The 27321-nt window shown below is 44.7% G+C and overlaps 1 protein-coding gene across 3 annotated transcripts in view; it reads left to right on the top strand.

Moving 5' to 3' along the window:
• Positions 1 to 27321, top strand: part of LOC147432723 (uncharacterized) — a 77920-nt gene that overhangs the window by 4783 nt on the left and 45816 nt on the right. The window lies entirely within an intron of this gene.

The following is a 27321-nucleotide window of genomic DNA, read 5'->3' as shown; positions in this document are numbered from 1 at the left end:
CATTGTGAATCCTCCAAGTGTCGGGCAGTTTCAGTCAGAAGGAGACATCATTGATCTTTTTAAAGATTTGGAAAGGTCCGTAGTATCTCATACTAAGCTTTGGAAAAAGCCTCTCCTTTCCCTTTTTCTTTCTCAGGCGTGCCTTCTCAAAACGTAAGAGCACCCAATCATCCTCCTTCAATTTCAAATCGCGACGATGGCGATCTGTTGCCTTTTTCTATCTTTCCTGAGATTTCTGCAAAGCCTCGCGGACCTTGGTAAAAGTCGTAGTTAAGTCGTGCGTGTATTCATCCGCTTCAAAAATCTTATCTTTCGTGCTTAGGAAGGGTGGAACCTTCACAGCACCTTCAATAATCTCAAATGGCGCCATCCCCGTCGAAGAGTGTATCGTGTCGTTGTAGGCAAATTCCACCAAAGGTAGATACTTTTCCCATTGAGTCTTCTAATTTGGGATATAAGACTTCAATAAATCTAAAACCACTGAATTGGCAATCTCAGATTGCACGTCAATTTGCGGGTGGAAAGATGACAAGAACTGCAACGGCGTGCCAATATTCTCCCAAAAACTCGTGAATCTCGGGTCCTCGTCGGAGAATCGTCTCGGGCATGCCATGTAATGTGAAGATCTGGGCCACAAACAGTCTCGCTAAGTGATCCGTCTTGACTGTTTTCTTCGCTGGAATGAAATGAGCCTGCTTGCTAAATCTGTCAATAACAGTCCAGATACCATCGTGACCACTTTATGTTCTCGGGAGGTCAAAAATAAAATCCGTTGCAATACTTTCCCAAGGGCGGGTGGGTATGGGCAAAGGCTGTAACAATCCCTGTGCTCTTGACCTTCTGGCATACCAAGCAACTGCGCACAAACTCGTCCACATCCTTCTTGAGTCTCGGCCAAAAGAAGTATTTCTCTACCCCTTTCAAGGTGGTAGCAATGCCGCGGTGACCCGTAAAAGGTGGACAATGGCATTCGGTCATAACCTTTTCCCCTCAACGGCTGTGTAACGCACAACATGTTTTTTCTCATCAAGTAGCCATCCCGAATGGAATATACTGCTAGTGTTTCCCCATCCCGTATCCGTGTAAAAATGTCTGCAAAATCTGTATCTGTGGCATACTAATCGACCATATCCTCGAAGCTCCTATGATGTATCGCGGAAATAGCCAGAACCAACGGTTTCTGAGACAAAGCATCTGCCACCAAATTCTTCTGTCCCTGCACATGGACAATCTGGAAGTGAAACTGTGACAAGATGTTCGCCCACCATATCTGCTTTTCCAATAGCTGCTTTTGTGACAAGAAGTAGCATGGTCTGTAAAGAGAGTAAAATCCGCTCCGAGTAGGTAATGCCGCCATTGAGTAAGAGCATGGATAACCGCCAAAAGCTCTTTCTCATAAATTTGTTTTGTCAATTCCGGCCTTGTGAACAATCGGCTCTCGTAAGCAATGACATGGCCTTCTTGCATTAAGACCGCACCCAGACTACGACCACAAGCATCACAATATACTTCAAATGACTTCTACAAGTCCGGCAAAGTTAAAACTGGTCCCGTAGTCAATTTCTCTTTCAAAGTTTGAAAGGCAGTCACCGCTGTGGGTCCCCACGAGAAAGGGACTCCTTTCTGTGTCAAGATATGCAAAGGGGAAGCAACCTCTGCAAAGTTTCTAATGAACCGCCTATAGTACGAGCACAATCCCAAGAACTTCATGGACATTCTTCAAATCGGGCCAATCACGGATAGTCTCTATCTTGGCCGGATCCATCTGCACTCTTGCTCTGCCGAGACAATGTGTCCCAAAAAGTGTATCTCCGGTAGGAAAAATTCACTTTTCTTCGCATTAATCACTAACTTGTGATCTCGTAATGCTTGAAAGACCTGAAGCATATGTTCTATATGTTCTGCCTCATTTTTGGAGAAAACAATGATGTCAAAGAAAGTGCCAACAAATAGTCTGTACTCTCGAAAAATCCTGTCCATCATCCGGTTAAATGCCGCAGGAGCATTGGTTAGGCCAAAAGGCATTACCAACAACTCGAATAACCCAAAAGTCGTTCGAAAGGTTGTCTTGTAGACATCTCCCGACGCGATTCGGATTTGATGATATCCGCTTTTCAAGTCGATCCTGCTAAGTCGATCAAGTATATCATCGATTCTAGGAATTGGAAATCTGTTCTTGATGGTGATTTTGTTGAGAGCTCTATAATCGATGCACATTCTCCAAGATCTGTCTTTCTTCAATATCAACAACACTGGAGAGCATTACGGTGAAGTACTAGGCTGGACAAGACCCTTTTCCAAGAGGTCTTTCACTTGGTTCATAATCTCTTCGTTCTGGGCTCCGGCTCACATGGTAAGGTGGCCGGTTTGGTGGTGTGCTTCCAGGTATCATATCAATGGTATGATCTTCAGGACGAGCGGGTGGTAACTCGCCTGGCAGGCCCTCTGAGAAGCAATCGGCATGAGCACGGAGAAAATCTTGGCGTTCTTTACCAAGTTCAGACATATTTGTCCTCTCCTCATAATTAACTCTTTCAAAAAGATCGAGTAAACAAACAGACTGGATTTCATTAATTTAGAAATGGCCGAAGGCCCGAAGCCGATACAATAAAGACAGATTCTCCCTTAAGTTTTACATCGAGTACAATGGTTCTGCCCTTCTTTGTGGTCAATGTCGCTTTCCTCGCCCGATAGTCGACCACAGCGTTGTTCTTGTGGTATCAGGGAATTCCCAAGAGGACACCACAACCTTCCAAAGGCATTATGTAAAAGTCCTCATGTCCCAAATACCCCTGACAATGTAACCGAAGTTTGCCAATGACAGGTGTAATGGCTACGTCCCTGCCGGGTGCCGCTAGAACTGCCTCTGCAAGTGGTCCCATCCGATCGGGAGTGATCTCGAGCGGCGTCGCCAATTCCGGTGAAAAGAAGATCAAGGCTTCTTGGTCCTTCACTTCGTCTTGCCTTTTCTTCCACGGTTGTCAGCTGCTCTCGAACTCTCAGGCCTTTTGTCGTCCTTGTTGTTTTGTTCTTTCTGTGTCTTTTTAGGGCACTTCGCGGAGATATGCCCAGTTTCCCTGTATCCAAAGCACTTCCCCTCCTTTATGTAGCGAGCCCTCTCTTGAGGAGTAAGCTTGGGTCGTGCATCCTTGTCTTTTTGTTCTGGGTTGCTCTTTCTCTTTCTACTTTTATTTTTCGAAGTTTGTTCGGCTCTTTGCATCATGATCTCATCTATGGGGTAGGTCAGACTGCCAGAGTGAATGGCAAAACCCCGTTTCGCATGACTCATCAACTCTTGAATGGAAGCTGACTTTTGTTCCAAGCAGTGATCTCGGATCTCTGTAGGAAGACCCAAGGTAAACCGCTCAATCTGTTCCTTGAACGAGATCTTCTTGAATGAAGAGGCGGGTAGAAAAGAGCTCCAGAATCTCTCGCAATAAGTGTCCATTGTATCCTTATTGGTCATCCGAAGATGGTTCCAAGCAGTTCGTATGTCGCGTTCATACTCTCGATTCAGCCATGAAGAAATAAAAAGCCTCTTGAATTTCAACCATTTAACTGGCGCTGTCTTGTTTAAGAGAAGCGTGGGACCACCAAGTTCGAGCATTCCCCTTAAAGTAAGAGGTAGCCCTCCGAATCTTAGAGTGCTTTGAGTAACGCCCTCCTGAGAAAGCTATGTCAAACTGCTGTATAAAAGACAGCCTTCGAAGCATCTCTATAACCAGAAAACGTGTCAAATTTAATTGACTGTCATACTGGTTGGCTTTATAAAAATTCTTCTTCTTTGCATAAAAGCTGCTGTCGTCAAAGTCCGAACTGTCTGAAGACAAGTGCTTTGTAGAACTGTCAACCACGGGGCGAATTTAGACTTCTTTGCCTTTTTCTTGCCCTTTCCGAAGCGTTGCTTTTTGCTTTCGCTTTTTGCCTTTTCTGTCTTCTTCGCTCGAGTCAGAGGAGCTAGAAGAACTCGAAGAAGAAGAAGAAGAAGAAGAAGAAGAATTGGGTACTCCTTCAAATAGAACACGCTTCTTCTGCTTTCTTGCCTTTTCAAAAGTAGACTGACGACCCAAATAAAACCCGGGAAGTCGGCACCTTTCTTCTGCTTTTTGTCTTGCTTTTTAGCTTTGTTCTGCGCATCAAAAAGCTGAGCAATTCGTGCATCAACCACCTCTTCTAATTCTTGCTCTGTGTACATCCTGGGAATAGGAGGTTTCTTGAGAGCCGGTTTGAGGGGTGGTTTTGTGGTCTGCCGTCACTGCGAGTGCACCTCATTGAAAGTGGTCTCGCTCATATATTTTGCAAGTTTTGGGTCCTTTGCAAAATTAAGCATCATCTTTGTTGCATTGCCGATCAATCGTCGACGCTCCATTTCTTCGAGCTCCGCCTGAGTAGGCCGAGGTGGGCCATACTCCTCGTGTGAATCTTTGTTGCGATCTCTTCCTGCATCGCTGGATGTAGAAGAAGTCGACTGATCTTTACCTGAAGCCATTGGTGTCGCGGAAAAAGGATCGGATTTTCCGTAGAAGAGAAATTGGCTGTGCTCTAATACCACTGCAACAGACTTGGACACTCCAAGTCGAGATTCTACCGCGACACCTCACTTCAAAACAATTCACAGTTCACAATTGATTCGACACTGGCCCGACAGAGTTCCGTGCCTAGAGATATTGGCCCCAGAGACTAGCGCCCCTTTCGGTATTTCTTTTTGTATTAATCTGTTGCAAAGTACAAGTGGGTAGCCGGGACTCACTCTCAGAGTCTGCGTCCATATGCTCTGAGAAGTGAGAGCCCAAGCTACCAATATAAAGGTTTACAAGGGATGCTAAAAGCAGAGCCCAAAAGCTGAAAATTAAAAGCTTCTAAAATAAAGCACTTCCAATGTTTCCCTCACAAGCCATACTTGGCAATAAAGCAAAGCTTTTAAATAAAAGCTCTCTTCTCTCTCTCTCTCTCTCTCTCTCTCTCTCTCTCTCTCTCTCTAACTCCTGCTTGCGTAGAATAAAGCAGCAAAACCGCCGCAGATTTGCCTGCCAAAAACGCCGCAAAAAGCGGATGTCCGTACTGCAGGCCACATGGCAGATTTTCGTGAATTGCGTCGTATTTTCTTGCAGCCAGCCACGTCAGCATTTCCAGCAGTCACGTCACCATTTCAGCACCAGGGAGTCCTTTGCCAGGGGGGTGTGTGTATTGGGCAGCCACGTCACCGAGTTGACACAAAGAGAGAGAGAGAGAGAGAGAGAGAGAGAGAGAGAGAGAGAGAGAGAGAGAGAGAGAGAGAGAGAGAGAGAGAGAGAGAGAAATGAAATGAAATGTTATATTAACGTCTTCAAAAGGCCAAAGTGACCTATGAGACCAGAAAGTTACAATGCGGTGTATCTGATACAAAGTCAAATTAACAAAATAAATTAAGCTAGGATAACAAGATATAAATACTGCGGAATCCTAAACTAAGCTGATAGGTGTGAAAGGTGAAAGGCGTGAAATGTGTGAACTAAGCAGTACAATGTGTAGACAATATGGGAGGGAAGTAGAGATCCATTTTCATAGAGATCCATCTTCATCTGCACTCTGGACGACGAGAAAGTATGGCTCGAATCCTTTGCTGTAGCCTCCTTCGAAACTGTGTAGTTCCTCTTCTCCATCGGGGTCGTCTAGATCTCCCCAGCTCCAATGCTCGGTCTATGAGAATGCCAGTAGTGCGGGCAGACCTCTCCACTGTTGGCTGCTCCTCTGTCTGTTCTTTTGGGTGTACGGTATCTAGTGGAAAGAAATCTGTGATGTGTCTCTGGGGTTGTCTCTCTTCAGCTCTCCTTAGTAAAGTTCCTCTATGCCTGTGTAACTCAATTAGATATAGCCCAAGACATCTCTGATCCTCATAACTCATGACCCTAGATAGAGGCCCAAAACCTTCTCTGAATAGACAATGAAAATGGCCTCGTATCTCATAGTACACTGTGCAATGACATATGTAATGTACCTTTGTCTCTGACTCTAGATGGCATAAGCGGCATATCCTGCTATCTGCTGGTGTCCCTCTGAATCTGCCAGTCTCAATCTCGAGCTGATGTGAGGACGTGCGTATCTGGCCAATGGCACAACGCAAACCATGAGAAAGATGCGTGTCCATATAGCTAGGTCGAATCACAAACCCCTCCTCCGTGAGGTGGAGAAGATGCTCTCTATAGAAAGCCATCTTTGTGCCCAACGCTTGTATCGGCTCTATCCATGTCCTCCTCGTGTCCAGCTGGATCAGATCCTGACGAATGAGTCTATTAATCTCTACCCGCGTCAAAGACCTCAAGGGTGCTTGTAGAGAGTATTGAAAAGGAGGCAACCTGTCCATGGTGAAACCATGTGTTTGAAACCATGATGCCATCTGTGCATACCAACATGATGTATCCCCATTAAGAGCTAATTGTTTGGAGGACTCTAGAGCCACCCTGGCATATCTGTCTCTGGTAGTATCCCACAGACTGTGTACAAAGGAGACTGATCTGGTAAGCGCCTCAATCTCCATAGGGGGGGCAGCTAATTCCGCTCGAATGATATCATGCGGTACGGAAGCCTTGGCTCTAATCAGCCGAGAGATCATAGATACCAGGGGCTTCTCCATACGCCTCCAACCATCCTGGCCTACAGAAGGTCCCCAAACCTGCGCCCCATATAACATAGTAGAGGCAACCAAAGTATCAAAGAGCCATAGCTTTGTCCTAGGTTCTTGGAACTGAACCTGCGAACACATCCTCTCCGTTCCTCCCAGAGCCGCACCAGCTCTAGTTAGTCTAGTCTCTGCTGCTCTTCTCAAAGAAAATCTCGGTCCAGTAAAGACTACCCCCATGTAAGTGTATGCATCTGTATACTCCACAGTCTCCTGACCATATTTGAAAGTAGGTACTGATCTCCTGACCCATTGCGGTGTGGTGTTAAACACCATAACCTTGGTTTTACTTAGGTTTACACACAATCCACTATCCTTTGCAAAACTGCGTAGTGCATCCAAATGTCGTTGCATACCTTCTGGTGAGTCAGATATCAGCACAATATCATCAGCATATAGCAACAATGGGATCCACGTCCCTGCCAGCTGGGCACCCCTATCACCCTCTCTGTCAATGTAATCAGACACCTCATCAACATACATACCAAATAGAGTGGGAGACAATGGGCAGCCCTGTTTCACTCCAATAGTAGAGTGAACTAAATCAGATACCCCTTCCGGAGTGCGTACATGTCCTATCACTGATCTGTACAAAGCCATAATCCCCCAAATCAACTCTATGGGCACCCCCATCTCCTGTAGTCTGCGCATCAATCGAGCTCTTGGTACCATGTCAAATGCTTTGCGAAAATCCACAAAGCTACAATAGATCCGTCTCCCATGTGCTCTGCCCTCCTCAATGATGGCACCGAGTGTCAGAATATGATCAAGAGTGGAGAAAGTTGAAACCCCTCCTGAAGCCGGCCTGACCCTTTGCTCGTACACCCTCGTCCTCTGCCCAATTACTCAAGTGTTGCTCCAGAATAGATGCATACAACCGTGCCAATGTGTGTCCAACCATAATAGAGAGAGAGAGAGAGAGAGAGAGAGAGAGAGAGAGAGAGAGAGAGAGAGAGAGAGAGAGAGAGAGAGAGAGAGAGAGAGTCTCTTGAACCAATCAAGCTTGGCAATGAATAACTGATGTGCAATATACAATGGGGCATTGAGGGTTGCTTATATACTAACCTCGGTAAATACCGTACCCAGACTTCGATAAATAACTAAAATAAATACCCAAAAGCTAAAATATATAATGGGATCACATTGGGCTGTTCATTTGAGATGCCTAAACTCTAACATCTATACCTTACGCTTTCCTTAAAAGATGAATTTGGGCTTATCTTAGAATCATCTAGGTATATGTTTTATTTGTATACCGAACATGGAAACTTTACATTGCGAGTTTTCATCTGTGTTATGATTTGTTGATTGTCAAAGTCTTGGCAAAATGTGGAGAACCAAAATGAGCGCCAAGCCTAGAAACAATGAAGCGTTGAGCATCAAGTGAAGATGACCAAAGCGGAGGTTACATTGATCTAGTCAACATGGAAGTGGAAAATAATCACCAGAAAACAGAACAAGTCGCCAAAGAGAATGAAATGGAAGTGCCAAGTTTGAGCGTATCATAGCTCATCGGCTACTGGTGAAGCAGGCGGAGAGAGGTGCAAAATTGGTACACCCCCTGAAGCTAAACACTTTAACCAAAGGAGAAAGGCTATTGAGATTGAGAAGAAACCGGCAACACTCCAAGTTGAAAGGAACTGAGAGGAGGGCAAACGGGCAAATGACGTGGCTAAAGGGCAATCGTGGGACCTGACAACTCAATCGAGACATTGGGGAGAAATAGGGGTAAAAGATGTCCTGGTACCTCACCATTTGCATCTCTAGCATTCTCTGTGCTGTTCACGTTGTCTCCATTAATATATACCTGCTGTATGTGTCATGATTGTGACTATGTTACATCATTAGATCTAGTCCTTGATGCAGATACAAGACTGACCAACCGTGGAGGACCCCTATTCTCGCATGGTTGCGCAAATTCACCAAAGGACACACTTCCACAACGAATAACCACACTATTATTTGCAGTGGAAGTGATTGATGGTGAATGCTCAGTCCTCAGTGTGTACCCAAGGTTCTTTTTCTGAATGAGAGTTTTGTTTACTTCATGAGAGATGTGTTACGATTGTGACTGTGTTACAGTATTACATCTACTCCTAGTTGCAGATATGCTAAGTGCCATGCCAAGGAGGACCCCTGCGCTTGGATGGTCATGACCCTTCGCTCAAGAGACGTGCCTCTTCGCCAAAAGCCACACTCCTTTGACGATTGGTCACACCCCTTCGCTCTACGGGTGCGACTCTTCGCCCAATGGTTGCAGCTCTTCGCCGAAAGGATGTGTCTTTACGTCTAAAGTCATGTCTCTTCACCAGGAGACGTGTCTTTTCATTTGTGTCTCTTCGTCTCCTATATAAGGAGCCTATTTTACTCAGTTTCAAGCAGTCATTCAATCAATCAATTAAATACAGAGTCTTCTGAGTCTTGTTTCTGAGTTTAGTTCAAGTTTCTTAAGTCTTAATCATGAATTTACGTAATTAATGAAGGATTAGCAACTAGAATCCTTACAATGGTATCAGAGAAATTTTTTTTCCTTGGACCCGAAGGTTGTGAGCCTCTTTTCCTCGCTGCTACACACTACCCCCCCTCTCCCGGCGTTGCATGGTAGCAGAGGAAAGATGGTGTCCAATTGCATACGACAATATGAGGTAACTTAAATTTATTATGTTCCAATTCTATACATAAAGGACAGAGATGCCGATTTGGGTGTGCGGGAGTGCCACTTACCCGGCCTCTTCATCGGGTGGTGTCACTTCGGGATTGCGCTTGCACCTCTTCATGTGACAGGACGATAAGCCGGAACCCCTTCCCGCTACGGCAGGTATACCTTTCTAGCCTCGCCACGATATTTCCTGGGAGCAGTCATCATGACTGGATCACAAGATGGATGACAATATTATGCCCGAGGACCCGATAGCAGTTCTCAAAGAGCAGATGGCAGCACTTTCGACAAGTTTCGTATCAATTTACACTCGCTTGGAGCAGACGCAGACACAAACCTCTTCTCGCTTCTCGGACTACAAATGCTACTTCTCTGCCATCTTCTTCCGATGCTTCAGTGGTCGACCAAGAAGAACCACTCACACAAAAGCCTTCGGAACTCAAATTTTCTCACCCAAAGCATGGTTTCTCAGAGACAACTAGACACAAAGTACCTTCGTGTGAGCAGCAAAAGTCTCAGCATGAATATTCTTGGAAATGCTACAGTTCTAAGCAACCAACTTCTTATCGGAATCATCAGCGAGACAGAAGCAGCAATATGAAGCTTCCAAAGGATCATCAATGATATCATGATGGGCTTACTTAGTGGCACATATATCCGATCCTAGTCGAGTACTCGGTCGTGAATGCCGCGATGTTGGACAAGTTCCCCCTCACGAGCGATGCCCTACATTTAAGTCTTTCTTATCTGATGGTGATAAAGTTAAAGATTTATTGATCCTTTCCTTGTGCAAGAGGATTCTTCAAAGGTCTAAGAGGCAACAACTTCCTCAACCTTCCCCTTGTCAATTGGAAGCCTTAATACCCGTTGAGAAAGCTGAAGATTCAGAAGATTCTGGTTCTTGTGTGACAACGGACAAGCATAGGACCCCTTATATGGCCGTGATCCAGGCAGAAAAAGTCGCCTCATTACCGCCCTTGCAGAATAAATTCTTTGTCTCTAAACAGATACCAGATGCTATGGTGAATGATAATTCTTCAAACTTGAAGACTACAGTTCTTGCCTTCAACTGTGCAAAGGATAAAACTGATATAGACTCTTGTAGCACGACTTTAGTCGCTGCAATTGAATCTTTGGACACAACTTATTCCACAGTTAAACCTTTACAGATGGATATACCTCCAAACACTACTCTGTCTCAGTCTACGACATCCCTTCAAGAGGATTTTATTGTTCCAGGCAAACCAATGGAATACCTTACAGATTTCCAACAAGTGGTCATCACTCAACAAAAAACTCAAGTTAGTTTACTAATAATTTCACTCGAAGCAGATATAGATTCAATCTTTTCTTGGACAAAACTCGAAGTTACAAATGATTTTGACAAAGGCACTAATCAAGTTGCAGATATGATCAGTTTTTCAGTTTGGCAAAATAGTCATGGTCAATAACAGTGCCATGACATTGGACTTAATAGAAAGAGCTTTGGATGCAGAAGCACTACAACAATACATTTCCTTTTTCTCCGGAGTTTCTACAACTACCCTGGGTTTTATTTAAAGAGGGAGGGAATGTCACGATTGTGACTATGTTACAGTATTACCTCTACTCCTAATTGCAGATACGCAAAGTGCCATGCCAAGGAGGACTCGTGCGCTTGGATGGTCATGACCCTTCGCTCAAGAGACATGCCTCTTCGCCAAAAGCCACACTCCTTCGACGATTGGTCACACCCCTTTGCTCTACGGGTGCGACTCTTTGCCCAATGGTTGCAACTCTTCGCCCAAAGGATGTTTCTTTACGTCTAAAGTCATGTCTCTTCACCAAGAGACGTGTCTTTTCATTTGTGTCACTTCGTCTCCTATATAAGGAGCCTATTGTACTCAGTTTCAAGCAGTCATTCAATCAATCAATCAAACACAAAGTCTTCTGAGTCTTGTTTTTGAGTTCAATTCAAGTTTCTTAAGTCTTAATCATGAATTTAAGTAGTTAATGAAGGGTTAGCAACTAGAATCCTTACAAGATGTGCAAAGACTAGAGAGAGAGGAGAGAATGATAATGTGAATGTGCACAAAGAGAGAGAGAGAGAGAGAGAGAGAGAGAGAGACGACTAACACCGGATGGGGTCTCAAAGCCCCCTCCAAGGCCCCTCCGCTAGAGAGGTATTTGCTTTAGATTGCACAAATGCTAATACAATGGTCCTAGATGCTGAGATGTTGATGGGTTCTTACTGTAGATGCTTGGATGTGCGAGGCTAAGGGTTGAAGTGCAAAACGCTAGGGCTGATCTGACGTGGAACTTCGATTTGGCTATAAGGCTAGGGCTGAAATCTGAAAACACTGGCTGATCCGAGGCTGAATCTGGAAACGCTAAGACTGTGGCTGAAATCTGTAACTTTTGAAAATTGCTAGGGCAGTAAACAGTTGGCAATGCAATCTGCTATGGATGGCTGAAATGTTGATGGATCTGTTGGTCATGGCTAAAAACGCTAATGCAAAAAACGCCATGGGTGCTGATGGTACCGCGGGTACTCGGTGCTAGTATCGAGGGTACTGCAGTACTTATGCCGGAGAAGTGACCCCTGGGATCACTATATAGGAAATTAAAGCTGGATCGAGTAGTGCTAGATTGAACTCCATGACCTTGTAAAATGATGCTAAAATGTCACTTATTAATAAGTTGATGAACTACTAATAAGAGGCATAGTTACCTAGAACGAGAAATCGGAACGGGGAACAGCTACATGCATGAAATGCCATTCCTTGTTTTGGATACTCACGTTTGAAACACGGAACAGGGTTCCGGAACAAGAAATTGGGACGGGAACGGGGACCTGACAAGGGCCATTCCCTGTAACTATGATAAGAGGTGCTTTGTATATAGTATATTACCTAGGCTTGGTACTAATGCATCTGTATGAGAACACTCCCCAATGCCTACACATAGCAGACACTAGTTATGCTCATGTGCAATCAGGAGTATGCAACTAAACTAAAGTGCCTCGACATGCACATCATAGTTACCCGGAACGCGGAATGGCGACGGGATCCCCCGTCGAATGGGAGAACGCCGAGGGATCCGGAACGGGAACGACGCAGAACGGGAGACATAAAAAGTTAAAACACCCAAATAATGTAATTTTAAGCTCCGTGTTATTGATTAATTTAGTGTGAGAGTCCTTCGCCTCTAATACTCACAAAAAACTTGATTTGAAGAGACCATTCAACCTTACTATGGCAACGTGTGTCGTATAGACTTTAGAGCTTGAGAGGGGGGGAGGGACGGGGAGAGCGAGCGAGCTTGAAAGTTGAGAGGAAGAGGGAGAGAGCTTGAGAGAGAAGGGGGAGAGGGAGAGAGCTTTGTAGACTCTAGAGTTTAGAGTCTAGACTAACGAGGTTAGAGCTTGAGAGTCAAGACTCGAGACTCGAGAGGGTAGAGCTTGAGTTTTGGCCCTTGAAAGCTTGTGTGCATTGTGAAGGTAAGGGGTGGAGGGAAGGGCATTTAATAAGGGGGAGCCTCACAAGATAAAGCACATAAATCTGAAAATCTACCCATTCCCAGCCGTTCCGGTACCAAATGCCTGTCAGGAACGTCTGGTCGTTCTGGGCCATTCCATGCCTGTGCGAAACGTCTAGTCGTCCCCGGTAACTATGATGCATGTCCTGCGTACAGGCTCACGAGGGTGCTTGAACACTTTCTAGGCTGTCCTAAACCCTAGAAATAGGAGTTAGAGCTTGTCCACATGCACATAGGGTTAGATGCACATGTGACATCCTCCCCTTTTCAAGATGAGGTATTGCTACTAAGCAGCATGGCTTCGTGTAGTCCACCAATAACTTTGGGGAGTCTCCAAAGAAATATTCGTCGTCCCACTCTATTGCGTGGATGCCGCGATACTTGAACTTTAAAAAGGACTTCAAAAGCTTGCTTCTTTGGGCCGCGTTGAAAGCGATGTAGAATAATCTGCTCCGGCTCCATGTCGTCAACTTTGTCTACGATCTCGGGCTCATCCTCTTCAAGGATCTCCTTTGGGGGATCTCCCTAAAACAACTTCAACCACAATATCATAGACACATCTTGTACTTCTTCCTAAACAACTGTGATGGAATGCATATGAAAATGTGATAGAGTGCCAAATCTTTCAACGAGTACATGCTAAAAATGTGATCTAAACTTGACTTTTCTACCTAAAACTATCGACTTTGGCAAACCACAAAGGGAATACCAATGCTTGATGGACATTTGTACTAATGCTCTTGCTGTGACTATGTCTTGCCAAGGAATGAGCATGGAAAATTTATTGACATGACCTAAAATGAGGAAACATTGTGTATTTCTTGAATGTAAACTTTTATCTTCTATAGAGAGATCTTAATGCTTTTGTGCTCATCTGTGAGTGAATCATGTGCATCGTGCAATATGGCTTTCCTATGAGAAGGTAATACACAAAGACGGTGATGAAAATACAAGAGAGCGCCACGAATGAGAGACTCAAAAAATGCATACTGACCATAGTTATGGGGAATGGCCATTTTCAGGTCCTTGTTCCTCGTTCCCATCTTAATTTCTCGTTCCGGATCCCTGCTCCGTGTTTCAAACGTGAGTATCCGAAACAGGGAATGGCATTTCATACATGTTGCCGTTCCCCGTTCCCCGTTCCCCGTTCCGGGTAACTATGATACTAGCTTTTCATGCAAACAAAAGGTACTTCTTGAATGGGTATTGTGGACCTCTACTAGAGAGCCAAGATCTGCTCTTCGTGACTGATCATATCTAAGCTTTACTAGGAACATAATCAATGAAACCACCGATTTGCCCACAAGACTAGAACCATCTAGCTTGATGGTCCCTCTAAAATACACTAGGCATGGTGGGTTGTAGCCAATTGAGGGCTTGATGACCATTATTGACGCTGAAATCTCTACCATACACAAAAAACTCTTCTCATGCTTTAGAGAAGGAATGACAGAGAGAGGTTCCTTTTCATGCAATGACTGATTCTTTTATGAACTGTGTGACTGTGTATTGAGAGGTACTATTGGACTGCGTATTTTATCCTCTTTCAAAACATGAGAGGGAGATCAATGACATACGGAATACTATGCTCACAATGGACGACCACAAGAGAGACACCTTCAATAGAGATAGAGAGAGTTTTCTTTCCAATTAACTTGTGGATCAAGCTCACGAAACCACATCATGCCGAAAATCACATCACATCTAGACAAAGGAGAGACAACAAACTTGAAACAAAAACCTGTCTTGAACTGAGACTGTTACTCTAGGACATTCCTGCGTGAGGAGTACATGTCAGGAGAAAAATTCAGAGACCATTGTGGGATCCATTGGAATAGCTTCTAAACGTGCGCTCTTCACAAGAGAATTACTAATCACATCATGCATACTACCATGCTCAAACAAGATCACAATGCGTTGACCGTTCACATGACCATAACCATCTAGATAATCATTAGAAACTTGGGACCCATTTGTTTCCTCATTTATGACACAATCAGAAGATATGGGTTCTGTGGATTCTTTTTTAGGACAATCTCTTCTCATGCGACGTTTTGTGTGACATTGAAAACATCTTCCTTCTTTTTCATACTCGGCTCGTTCTTCAAGACTTAACCAACCTCCTACTATTCATTCAACATATTTTTCATCAGGTGTCAACTTATGGGTTTCCTAGGTTTTAGCCTTTCCTTTATTATCACTATTAGGTGAAGAGTTTTGTGCTCTAGGTGTAGTGGAAGATTGAGAAGACGAAGAATTACCATTGTTCTTACCATTTTGCTGGTTCGGAGGGGTACTTGACTTGTTCTCCTTCGGCTTACCTTTGTTGTGCTTCATTTCCTAAGCGAGAGCGATGTTGACGGCGTCATTGTAGTCCTTTGGATCAAAGACTTGCAAATTGTATTTCGTCCAAATTAAAGAGGGAAGCCTCTTTGCGATTCTCATTTGACTTACGCAATTGAACACCTATCTGCAAAATACGATTAGAAAAAGACATCACGGGAGTTCCATTTTGCTTGAGGCCTCTCCAATCCTCTTTCAACCAAGCAAGGTACTGCGGTGGCATAAAACAAGCCCTGTGCTTGTCTTGGAAGTCGGCCCAATTGTAAGACAGTAGTGCGCCATCCGTGGCATGGTCAAGATGTTCGGCCAATTGTGCCTCTTGCTAGGCCCCCCCTTTTTTTTTTATAACCCTTGTGTTGAATTTTGATCTGCATGGCCTTCATTAATCAAGTGCTCCCCCCCCCCCCAAACAACAACACACACACACACACACAAAAAGAAAAACCCAAGGTTACCTAGTGTGAAAGAAAAGCAATCTTTCAAGTGCCATTAAAACAAAATAAAAACAGCCCACATAAAAAATGCAGCCTAACTAGTGTTTCTAGATTTCGCACCCTTCTCCCCCTCTCTGTTAGACTTACACCACTTTGTTGCTTCACAGGTCTAGGGCATGCATGTACAGATAGTGTGCCTCCGGGCTGGCCACCCCTTGCATATGCATTTAGGTTGCGAATTGGGCCGGCCGTCCACCTTGTCCGGGCGCCCATGGGATATTTACCTATATATCATTTTGTTGCGTCGTGGGGTTTTTCTTAAGCATTGCCCTACCTCCCCCTTAGGCTTCTATATATGTGAGGCCGGGGGGGTACCCACAACACATCCCTCAGTTGTACTGGTCTTGTGGTTGATGGTAGTCATGGGGGGACTGATCGCCCCCTCTCTCTCTCTCTCTCTCTCTCTTCCGCACACGTGCACTCTCACATGGTATCAGCAGCTTAAGGCTCTTCATGTCCAGGGCGCATCTCCGCATCAGGTTTCTCTCCCAAGATCAGATCTGCCAGCGTTATTTGCATCAGCCAGACAAGCGATAGGATGCTGAGTTTTTTGTCGTGAAGGACCCCTCTTCACCTGCGTTTTTTGCACATCCACATGGCGATCACCTTCTGGCTGCAAGCACTAGCTTTCTCAGGCTGTTTCCTCGCCGGAACACCCCTCCCTCTACCTGCGTTTTTAGCGAGCAGATCTTCCGTTTTTTGGACAGCAGCACCTGCATTTTTAGGGCTGAATTGCTAGTGTTTTCTAGACAGCAGGTCAGCGTTTTCAGAAGAGGGGGGCAGCGTCAGCCTTGGCCCACTCGAACTTGCTATTTCTACACGGCTCGGCATCGAGTGCCTTGCCACCAACAATCCTCTTCATCTGCTACAGATTTCAGCCATAAACACCTGCTGTTTTCTCTGTTTTTAGCTCAATAGGGGTTGCGACGTTGATTCCCCGCCCTCCCTACACCCTCTGCACCGCTCCGGACCTCGGCGAGACTATGAGCACGATGAAATTTGCTGGATAGCAGCATTTTCATCACCTCGCAGTTGCATTTTTGGGTGGACAGCAGCCACATGGTGTGTTTTTCACAAAGGATGAAGTTACCTCCTACGAGGACACCATCTGATGGTGGTTCGTGTGGTCTCTCAGTGACTGTTGCAGTACATCGTATCTTCGACATCGTCTTGATCATCTACGGGCGTACGATCCTTGGGAGATCCATTCATTCCAGCCATCATTCGGCTGAGGGGGTGGTGACTCGTGGTTTGCTATGGCCACACCTATGCACGCATCAGAGGAGTTCACACGAGATATGGCCATGCTCATGGCATATAGGATTCCGACATTCCCAGAGAAGATACCACCAACTTGCGTGGACAGACACTTACCACTTGACCTCGACACGTCAGATCACTTGTTTACACAGGAGCATCTACATGGACTTAGGGAGAGGATCTTGGATCTCTTCTTGGACAAGTTCATTGCTTGGATCTACAAACTAGAGTGGGACTTCAATGCTTTGGACTCTCTTGGAGAGTTTGTGTCACGATTGTGACTATGTTACAATATTACATCTACTCCTAGTTGTAGATACGCAAAGTGCCATGCCAAGGAGGACCCCTACTCTTGGATGGTCACGACCTTTTGCTCAAGAGACATGCCTCTTCGCCAAAAGCCACACTCCTTTGACGATTGGTCACACCCCTTCGCTCTACGGTTGCGACTCTTCTTCTAATGGTTGCAGCTCTTTGCCGAAAGGATGTGTCTTTACGTCTAAAGTCATGTCTCTTCACCATGAGACGTGTCTTTTCATTTGTGCCTCTTCGTCTCCTATATAAGGAGCCTATTGTACCCAATTTTCAAGCATTCATTCAAACAATGAAACACACATTCAGTCTCTTGAGTCTCAATTTGATCTTAAGTATGAAGTTTTAGGTCTTAATTATAGGATTAGCACCACTAATCCTCACAATGGTATCAGAGCAATTTTTTTCCTCGAGACCCGAAGGTTGTGAGCCTCTCACCCTCGCCACTACACTCTACCCCCTTTTCGGAGTTGTATGGTAGCAAAGGGAAGATGACATATCAGCTACCAGATCAATGTGAGGTATTCCTAAACTCTACCATTTACATACTGACTACAGATATATGTACGGAGAGATGGCATACCCAATGTGCGTGCGGAAATTTCATGATGAAAGCCTCGCGATGCACCTCTTCATCGGCACCCCTTCATCGGTTTGTGCCTCTTGGTAGCCGTCCGTGCCTCCTCGAGGTGCCTCTTTGTTGTGCATTGTCTTTTTCGCTGTTCCACTTTTAGCAAAAGTGGATGTACCCCTTTGCGAAGCATCACGCCCCCCATCATCAAGTGTTGGCTGCTCATACCCCTTCGTGAAGCATCACGCCCCCTACCAAGCGCTTGCTGCTCGCACCTCATCCTCCAGGGTCACACCCTTTTCTCCATGCGCTGGCCTGAAATGCCGCCAAGCTACTCGTTAATTTTTCTCTTTGCTGGAGTTTCTCTTCGATAAATAATCAGCAGCGCTACCCTTTAACATCAAACCCAAAGGTTTTATTAAACCTGGCCGGCCATCTCTTAAATAGTCACCTTATACCAAAGTTACCCGGAACGGGGACCTCCGGAACGCTTCCGGAATGGGGCCTTCCCAAAAAAGCGAAACCAGACTGAGGGCCGGAACGGTAAGCTTAAAATATGCTTAAATTAGGTTGGATTTAACCTATATGTTAGTAGAGAGCCATAGACACCCATTAGTCTAAGTAGAATCCTATTTAGGCACGCTTTGCAATGATTCTTCAGTCTTAAGGCTTACACGCGATTGCGCACTACACACAATACATGAATTGGGATCATCCTTTACAAAAGCATCTTGATTCTTCATAGAAAGAATATTAACTCAAAGTTGAATAGAGTCCGGACTCCCACAAAAGCTTGGAGCAAAAAGATGATAGATCATAGATTATAAAGATGGCTTACAAGGCCAGCCAAGGCGCTACAAAAAGACATGTAGACTCTAGAGGCTAGAGTGCTAAATAACAACTGTAAGAGTCACTAGGTGACATGTCAAGACTCAATCACTCATGTGGTAGTGCAAGACAAAAAGGGGGCAAAGCCGGCGGGTAGGGGCAGAAGAGCATTCCACCTCCCAATCTGTAGTGGAGTCTTGGATGTCGTGAATATCATCCCAATCCTCATGCATAGGCTCATCCTCATGCGTAGATCCTCTTGTCTCTCCAAGTATCTCTGCCTTTGCCTCCCATCTCCCACTGTAGAAAAGGATCTGTCACTTTGGATGCTGACTTGCAAAGCATTCTTAAGTTTGCACTGACAAAAACAAGGTTATTTGCTTTCTCCACTCCAAGTCGGTTTCTCTTTCTAGATGCAATGTGGCTATATACACGCCACAATTGCTTCAAGCAAGAGGAGCTAACCGCTTGGTTGAGAATGCGGACGGCAAGTCGCTAAAGATTGGGACCATCTAAACCATTTTCTTGCCACCATAAGACATAGGAAATCTTGGTGCGATCAATTTGGGCATCGGCTGTCCCAAACGATCCCAAAATGCAAGTTGATCCTTGATTTTGCGATGCATGTCACGATCAGGGTGAAGCTTCTTCAAGATGGTGTTCCAATGTGTGTTTACCTCCGAATCATGCTCCTGCCTTGCACCCTGGAACTCTGGGTCCAACACAAAAGACTTTTCTCAAGCTCAACAAGAGGAGATTGTGCGGCGAGTGCATGAGTTAGTTGAGAAGGGTATGGTTTGGCCTAGCTCATCTTCATTTTGTTCACCAGTGTTATTAGTGCAAAACAAAGACGACACATATCGTATGTGTGTCGACTATAGAGCACTAAACAGGATTGCTATCAAAAATAGGTTTCTCGTTCCACGGGTAGAAGACCTATTTGATAAGCTACAAGGGTTGATCTAGTTCAGTAGGATTGACCTAAAATGTGGTTACCATCAAATAAGGATAGTTGATCAAGACATTGTAAAGACCGCATTTCGTACTACGCTTGGTCTTTACGAGTACATTGTCATTCCTTTTGGCTTGACTAATGCACCAGCCACGTTTAACCGTTTGATGGAGAAGCTATTCAGGCCTCACCGAACCTTTACTCCGTACACCGTTCCGATTATGGAAAAAAAGGGAACACTATTCCGCCATCGTTTCCGTTCCGGTCCCCTGACCTGTCTGGAAACGCCTTCCGGGCCCGTTCCGCTTGTTCCCTGTTACTCTGCCTTATACCCCCTTCTCATTTAACTTAGGTAAAAAAAACAAAACTAAATAACACCATGTTGGGCAGCCAGTGATTCCAGAATTCGAATGCTGCCTTCTCTCATCCTTCGTCCAGCGCTGGCAAAATTTCATCCTCCCTATGGCCGACGAGGAATATGTTCCCGAATTCTTCCTCTCGTACATAGATGCAGTTCCGGAGGAAATCTTACCCGAAAACCCTTCTCCATCCGAGGTGATCGTGATTCAGAACTCTCGAATCCGAAGTAATCGTAATTCTCAATACATTGGAGCCGGAACTTGTTCGAGACGTCGTTTCTGCTCCTAGAGTACTCGTGGCAAAACCTGCTCCTTCACATGTTCGAGTTTCCTTGAGGAGTAACCTTGCCAACCTCACAGGACGGAGAAGGTCAATCAGAGGATGCCCTCACTCTTATCAAGGAGTAGATGGTAGCACTTTCCACAAGTCTCATCTTAATCAACACTCGCTTAGAGCAGATGCAAATGCAAAACTCATCACGGAATATTGCTTCTTGTACTACACATGCTGCTTCAATACCTTCTTCTGAAGCTTCAGTGGACGAACAAAACGAACGAGATCCAATCGATGAGGTAGACAATCGCAAACTTCAATTACTTTATAAAATTTTTAATGCTGCATAGAAGAAGAAGGTAGGTGTTAAAGTGCCCGAGGGTTATAATGGTCGCAGCGACAAGCGCGTGTTGGACCAATGGTTATTCAAAATGGAGGTCTACTTAGTACTTGTCCAACACGGATTTAGTAGAACGAAAAAAAGTTGCACTTGCTAGTTCTCTGCTCGAGAACACTGCATTTCTTTGGTGGCAACGACGGGTTGCTGAGGTAAACACACGCCTTCTTGGGACAAATTTAGGCCCGCTATTCGTAAGGCGTTCGAACCTGCCAATGCAGATTTCCATGCGCGGTCCTCTCTTCGCCGCTTGAGCCAGACTAGTTCCTTGGCCGCGTACATCGCAGAGTTTCAGAGATTGACTCTGGAGATAGAGAATCTTAGCCTCTCTGATAAACTACATAGTTTGATTGACGGGCTTGAACCAACCCTGAAGGACGATGTGCACAAATACAACCCTACTACCTTGGATGCCGCAATTGGCTATGTGGAGCATCTTGGCGATAATCGGCGCCCTATACGGATTTTTTTTTTTTCCCCTGGTGACAGATCTTCAAACAATGCACGCTTTTCACAGCGTGATTGCAGAGAACGCTATAGCCAGAGTCTGCAGCACCAATCTCAGTTCAGACAGCAAGCAATGGAGCCTTATTCAGCTTCAAGGTTCTATTCGTAAGATCAACAATCTCAAAGAAGATCATGCTCTAGGCTCTTCCTCAAATGCTTCTTCAACTTCAAAGAAGTTCGACGACTAGTCACACCCCTTCGCTCTACGGTTGCGACTCTTCGTCCAATGGGTGCAGCTCTTCGTCGAAAGGATGTGTCTTTACGTCTAAAGTCACATCTCTTCACCATGAGACGCGTCTTTTCATTTGTGCCTCTTCATCTCCTAAGGAGCCTATTGTACTTAGTTTTCAAGCATTCGTTCACTCAATCAAACGCACATTCAGTCTCTTGAGTCTCAGTTTGATCTTAAGTATGAAGTTTGAAGTCTTAATTATAGGATTAGCACCACTAATCCTCACAGTTTACCCGCGAGATGCGGGAGATCAGGCATCATTATGCGACTACATTCGGAGTCACCCGGAGCTTGGCTTGGATGGTAGTGCAATTTCTCTTCTACACTCCTGATCATTTGGATTGCTACCTTTAGAGTTGCTTACACTCACCCTCAGTAACCTTACAGTAGACTTATCCCTCGTCGACTTGGGCAGTAGGCCACTCCGAGCTCATTCACATTGAGAGCCACATCGAGATGCAAATTGGTGGCGGCATTGGCGCGGATTTTGTTTTGGTTGACACCGGAGGATTAAAGGCAGGAGATACAGGCAAGACGGCACAGACAGATTGGTCTAGCCTTTTCTCTTCTCAGAGATTATTCACAGTGCAGATTGCTCTGTCTTGCTTCTCTTCTTCATATATGATGATTACGGTGTAGACAGCTTGGTCTGACCACACCTCTTCTCAAAGGCCCTTCACAGGCAGATTGATAGGACACCATCTGGTGGTGGTCCGTGTGGTCTCTCAGTGACTGCTGCAGCTTACGGTAGCTTCTACAATGTAGATTGATTTAGTCTGGCTTTCCTTGTTTCGTAGGACGTTTACGACGCAGCGTGCTACATCTGGCCTTCCTGGAGTTTTACACAGATTAGCCACTTGGCCACACTGAGTTACAGGTTCATGCATTGACAAGCTTCAGATCATTCTCATGGGGGTTCCTGGGCTTCCCCATTTTCTCCAGACGTTTTGACTACAACCACCATAGATCTTACTGGGCAGGACACTTGCAAGCCTATTGACACTTCTTTCACGACAAGGAGTTGTTTTCACACTCAATTCGAGACCTTCACAAGTACATTCACATTGCATTAGTAGAGTACATCAGTTTGCTACACGCTCATGACGGCACTTTACCATGGAGATCTCTCGGCGGTCGTGACATCCCAGACTACTGCAGACATCGCAATAGACATCTTCATCATTTGCCTCACATCTTCGGCTTCACGCGGTTTGTTCAACATCAAGTGCTGGGAGGGGCTTAACAGGTCTAGGGCATGCATGTATGGCTAGTGTGCCTCCAGGCTGGCCACCCTTTGCATATGCATTTAGGCTGCATTGTCCGGCCGCCCATATCATTTATGTTGGGTCGTGGGGTTTTTCTTAGGCATTGCCCTACCTCCCCCTTGGGCTTCTATATATGTGAGGCCAGGGGGGTACCCACAACACATCTCTCAGTTGTATTGCTCTTGTGGTTGATGGTAGTCATGGGGGGCTGATCGCCCCCTCCTCTCACACCTTGCGTTTGTCTCTCTCTCTCTCTCTCTCTCTCTCTCTCTCTCTCTCTCTCTCTCTCTCTCTCTTCCACACACGTGCACTCTTACACTCTCATCTTGTGGCAACTGCTCTCGAACTTGTATCGGATTCGTCGATACACTTCTATGACATAGTAGCACAGTACTCTCTTCCCTAATAGGCTCCTCAAGACTCATTATTGACACAAGCCCTTGTCCAACAAGAATATTGTGTGTATGTGACACAGTACTCCTGCTCAAGACCCCTTAACCAACACAGACCCCTGTCGAGCAGGAGTACCGTGCATGTGACACATCGTCACGCTACATAGTTCCAGTTGATGTCTAATTCAAGTTCCATGCAAAATTTTATCTCCCAAGAATTAGCTGCAAGATTATGTATTGACGAATATGCCAAGGTGACACAGATTGAAACACAAATTGCTAACGGGGTTTACACACGATCGACACCATTGATCGGATCACTTCGACTTCAAGTTCAGACATTAGCAGTTCAAGTTGACTTTTGCATTATGGGATTTGGGAGGATGTGATGTTCTATTGGGCATGCCTTGGTTCTACAAGTATCTGCCTGATTTGGCGCAAGAGAACAAACAATATAGTTGAATCATAGCAACAAAGAGTTGTTGTTGGACTTCGGTATTCTAGCTACTCAAGGAGCGACGGCAAGCTAAGAATCATGAATTGAAGAAAGAAACTATGAATTTTGAAATTTGTATCAATTTATGATGAATAATGATTATGATTAAAATCAAGATTATGATCTTGGGTGTGTGCACGACATCCAAGCAAGATCAAATGACCTTCCATAGGCATTGGCTAAGACTATGATCGTGGATGTGTGTTCGAAATCCAAGCAAGATTCAATGACCTTTCATAGGCATTGGCTAAGAAATTGGCCATAAGACAGATTTTCATACGCACAAGAATGTGTGACTGAATGATCAATTGTGAGATTTTAAGTTGCATGAATGTTAGAAGTGTGAGCATTTATTGTATCTTGCAATTGAGGACAGTGGTATGTGATGCATTTTAGGGTTAGGGTTTCTGTGTCAAGGTCATAGATGCATTGGATGAATGCGTTTGTTTGGTACGTCCCAGACTCACTTCCCCTAGAAAGGTGGTCCATGCCAATCTCTTGGTCAAAGCCGGGATCCTCTTTGACATGATCAATTTTCTCTTGGTGGAAATGTATCTAAAGACATCTGTATGATAGGAATATTTGTGTGACCTTCGGGTCTTGGACAAACTTGTGCGAGTTTTGCAAGAACCGGCAGACAGGCCTAAAATCTAGAGAAGAGAAGAAGAAACTGAAGGAACTCCAACTTATGAAGTCTTGTCGAGGGGGCCTAATTATTAAATGGGTTAGGACTCAACAACTTATGAAGACCTGTTGAGGGACCTAACTCAGTAAAAGCTCGCGCACACACACAGGAATAAACTTGTGTAGACTCATGATGATGTGACAGATGTACGGACGCCCATGATTTGCCCGATTGCCACTGGCACTGTTGTTCGGATTTTCGCAAATTATGCTGACTCTTTGGGGCAGATTTTGACACCAGCTTTTGAGAGCAGATGCTTTTAGGATCAAGTGCTTTTGGATCTGATGCTTTTGGGGCTTTGTTGAATTTTGCCATCTGTTTCCTTAAGCGTTCAAGCTCCTCATCTTGTCTTGCCATGACATGTATCTTTGTGCCAAGAATTGTCTCTCTTTAAAGAAAAAGAAAAGGAAGAACCTTGCTCTGATATTACTATCATAGAGTTGGAAGCGAGCACTTTACTTTTTGTACACACTTAATTCACCACTAAATGAAAAGAAAATGCAAGACACTTTACTAGCCCCCCCCCCCGGGCGCCCCGTGCCCCCCGATTTTTTAATTAATTAATCTGATCAAGTTATTCTTAAAAAGCAGATAAACTAGAGAAAGGTATGCTATTCTCCATCCGGAAACTTCTCTAATGCACGGAATGCATATGATTCATTAGACTGGTTGCTGAAATTTGGAATACTTGTAGCCACAAGTGACTATCTTGACTTGTTTTGTCCCTTTCATGTAGAAGAGATCCTTCCCTTGTATCTACTTCTTCCAGAGCGTGGAAATGAAGTCCTCCTCGTTGAAATTTAATCTCTTTGAGCTCGTTGATGGCTGAAAACTGTTTGGACAGCCAACAAGAGGACTTGCTTGAGTGCATCTACCTCAAGAGGGACACCCACAAGCCTTTATCATTTTTAGTAGCTTTGTTCTCTTGTGTTCAGGTGAGAGCATGAGATTGAGAAGGAGAGAGCCTAAGAGAGAGATCCTCGTGTTCTGTAAACCTTTGGGAAAGCCAAGAAGAAGGCAGCGCTAGAGGCAAGTGTAGCGAAGTGGCAGTGAATAAGAGGCAAATTTGATACGTGCATAGGCCAGCACTACGCTTGTTTTGAGCGTAGCAAATGTCTTATGTTAGGATCTAGAATTTTCGTCTTTATTTTAATGTTTTGTTTTTCCTATTTCAAGTTTGTCCTCTTTCACTCTGGCTTGGCCACTTGTTGCAAAAGTTTTTTTAACCGTAGGCTTAAAAATAATGTTAGAGAGTCCTGTTAAACCATTATTTTTGGCCAATTTGGAGTATGTCCTCCTTTATCTGACCCTACGCCCTCTAGAAACAGTCTGGAACGTCATATATATTTTGTTTGGCCGGCCATTTTTTACTTTCCTTCATTCTTTAAAACTTAAAAATATCCAAACAAACGTGTTAATTTTCTCCCATTATAACACATAATATTGTCCTCTCAAGACATTTTAGTGTCCAAGTACAAAACTATTGTTAACGTGGCCTCATGGCTTGGCACTTGGGATTGCGTGCTAGGTCACAGAATCTTTGCCGGGTGTAGTGTGACTCCTCTTTGGGTGGGAGGGAGTGTAGTGATCCTTTGAAATAAGCGTGTGAGCGGAGACGGTCGTTCTCGATTAAAGGTGGCGGGTGATTGGGGGAGTTGATTGTATTTCAAGTAGGAAGTGACTCAATTTTCTCTTTTATGTTTTTCCTAATGTGTAATAACATGACAGCCCATAACGAAGTGTTGATTGTCTTTCAAGTAGGAAGTGACTCAATTTTCTCTTTTATGTTTTTCCTAATGTGTAATAACATGACAGCCCATAAAGAAGGTGATAAAGCAGTCATGCTATAGAATGAAGCAATGAATGTTGCTGCCAAGATGTCATCCTTCCACTCCTGTATTTACCACAGAAATGAAGACAACAGTGGTGAGGGAAGAAACATTACTAAGCAAAATACTTCTCAACGTGAATACATAAGGAACACCACTTGCACCGTAAACAACAAAGGCATTTCTTGTGGTCCAATTATGCTAAAATTCGAGGGACGAAGCATATCAAAAAGCAGCTCATAATGCTGAGGATGGCATGCATAAGAGCACTGTCCAAAAACCCAGTGCATGAGATTATCAGAGCTGAGATGGCAATGCCTCTTGTTTGTAGTTGAGGCACTTACTAGATTGGTATCCTTTGTTTCAGTGGATGGAGATGACGAGACATCAGTATCCGTGGATTGCTCGCATCGCCCAGGCACTTGGTAGAGAGAGGAGATACCACATGCTGGTATGCTCAGATGTGAGCTTGGTTTGAGCTGCATGGATTTAGCATCAATACATTGCCACCATTTCAGGTATTTTTGGATGCACCATCTCTCACTTTGAGTAGATCTTGGTCAATCAGCTCATTACATAGAGAGATGATTCAGCTGGATGTCAGTACCACATGGCTATCACATGTACCTTTTCACAGAGAGTAGCTCTTATGCACCATTGAGGATGGGTTTATCATTCACTGGAGACACATGGACACCCATTTATCACAAAGACTTCGGTGTGCTATTGATCAGAACCACGCCTCCTCTCATCAGCCAGAATTAGAGATTGGTGGATACAGTGGGGTGCTACCAGAGCAGCATACACGTCAGATATGTGGTCTAACACCAAAGAGAGGAGAATTACATCTGCCACTGTTCAACAAACTATGATAGAAGACGCTTTCATTGCTCTTCAGGGAAGGTCTTGGACAGCTATCTAGAGTCATGGATTACCCAAATCAGATGTGCCTCACGCTATTTTTGCTGGGGGATCAGAAGACATAGAGACTCTTGCTTGAAAGGGGGAGTAGTAGTGCAGCCGAGACTAGTGTAGAGAAAAATGACAGATTTTCTCATGTTTCTAGCCACAGACAGAGCGTTAATGTACAGGAGGCACCATAGTCACTCACGTAGGGTACCCTAGCTGACCAAGCTACTGAGTTACATCGATGTAGAGTCTAGACGCCCTAGATCTTGTGGACAGTCACTTCACAGGGATCGTATATAGAGGAGGATACATGATATAATAGCCAAGGAGTGGGAGAGACCTCCACAATGTCTCACTATGATCGAGTTGGACGCCCATGAGGC

Source organism: Adiantum capillus-veneris, chromosome 20 (assembly GCF_014529385.1).
Source record: "Adiantum capillus-veneris isolate H3 chromosome 20, ASM1452938v2, whole genome shotgun sequence".
Taxonomy (NCBI): Eukaryota; Viridiplantae; Streptophyta; class Polypodiopsida; order Polypodiales; family Pteridaceae; genus Adiantum; species Adiantum capillus-veneris.
Note: the sequence above shows the minus strand (reverse complement) of the source record. Positions and strands in the feature narration are given on the sequence as shown.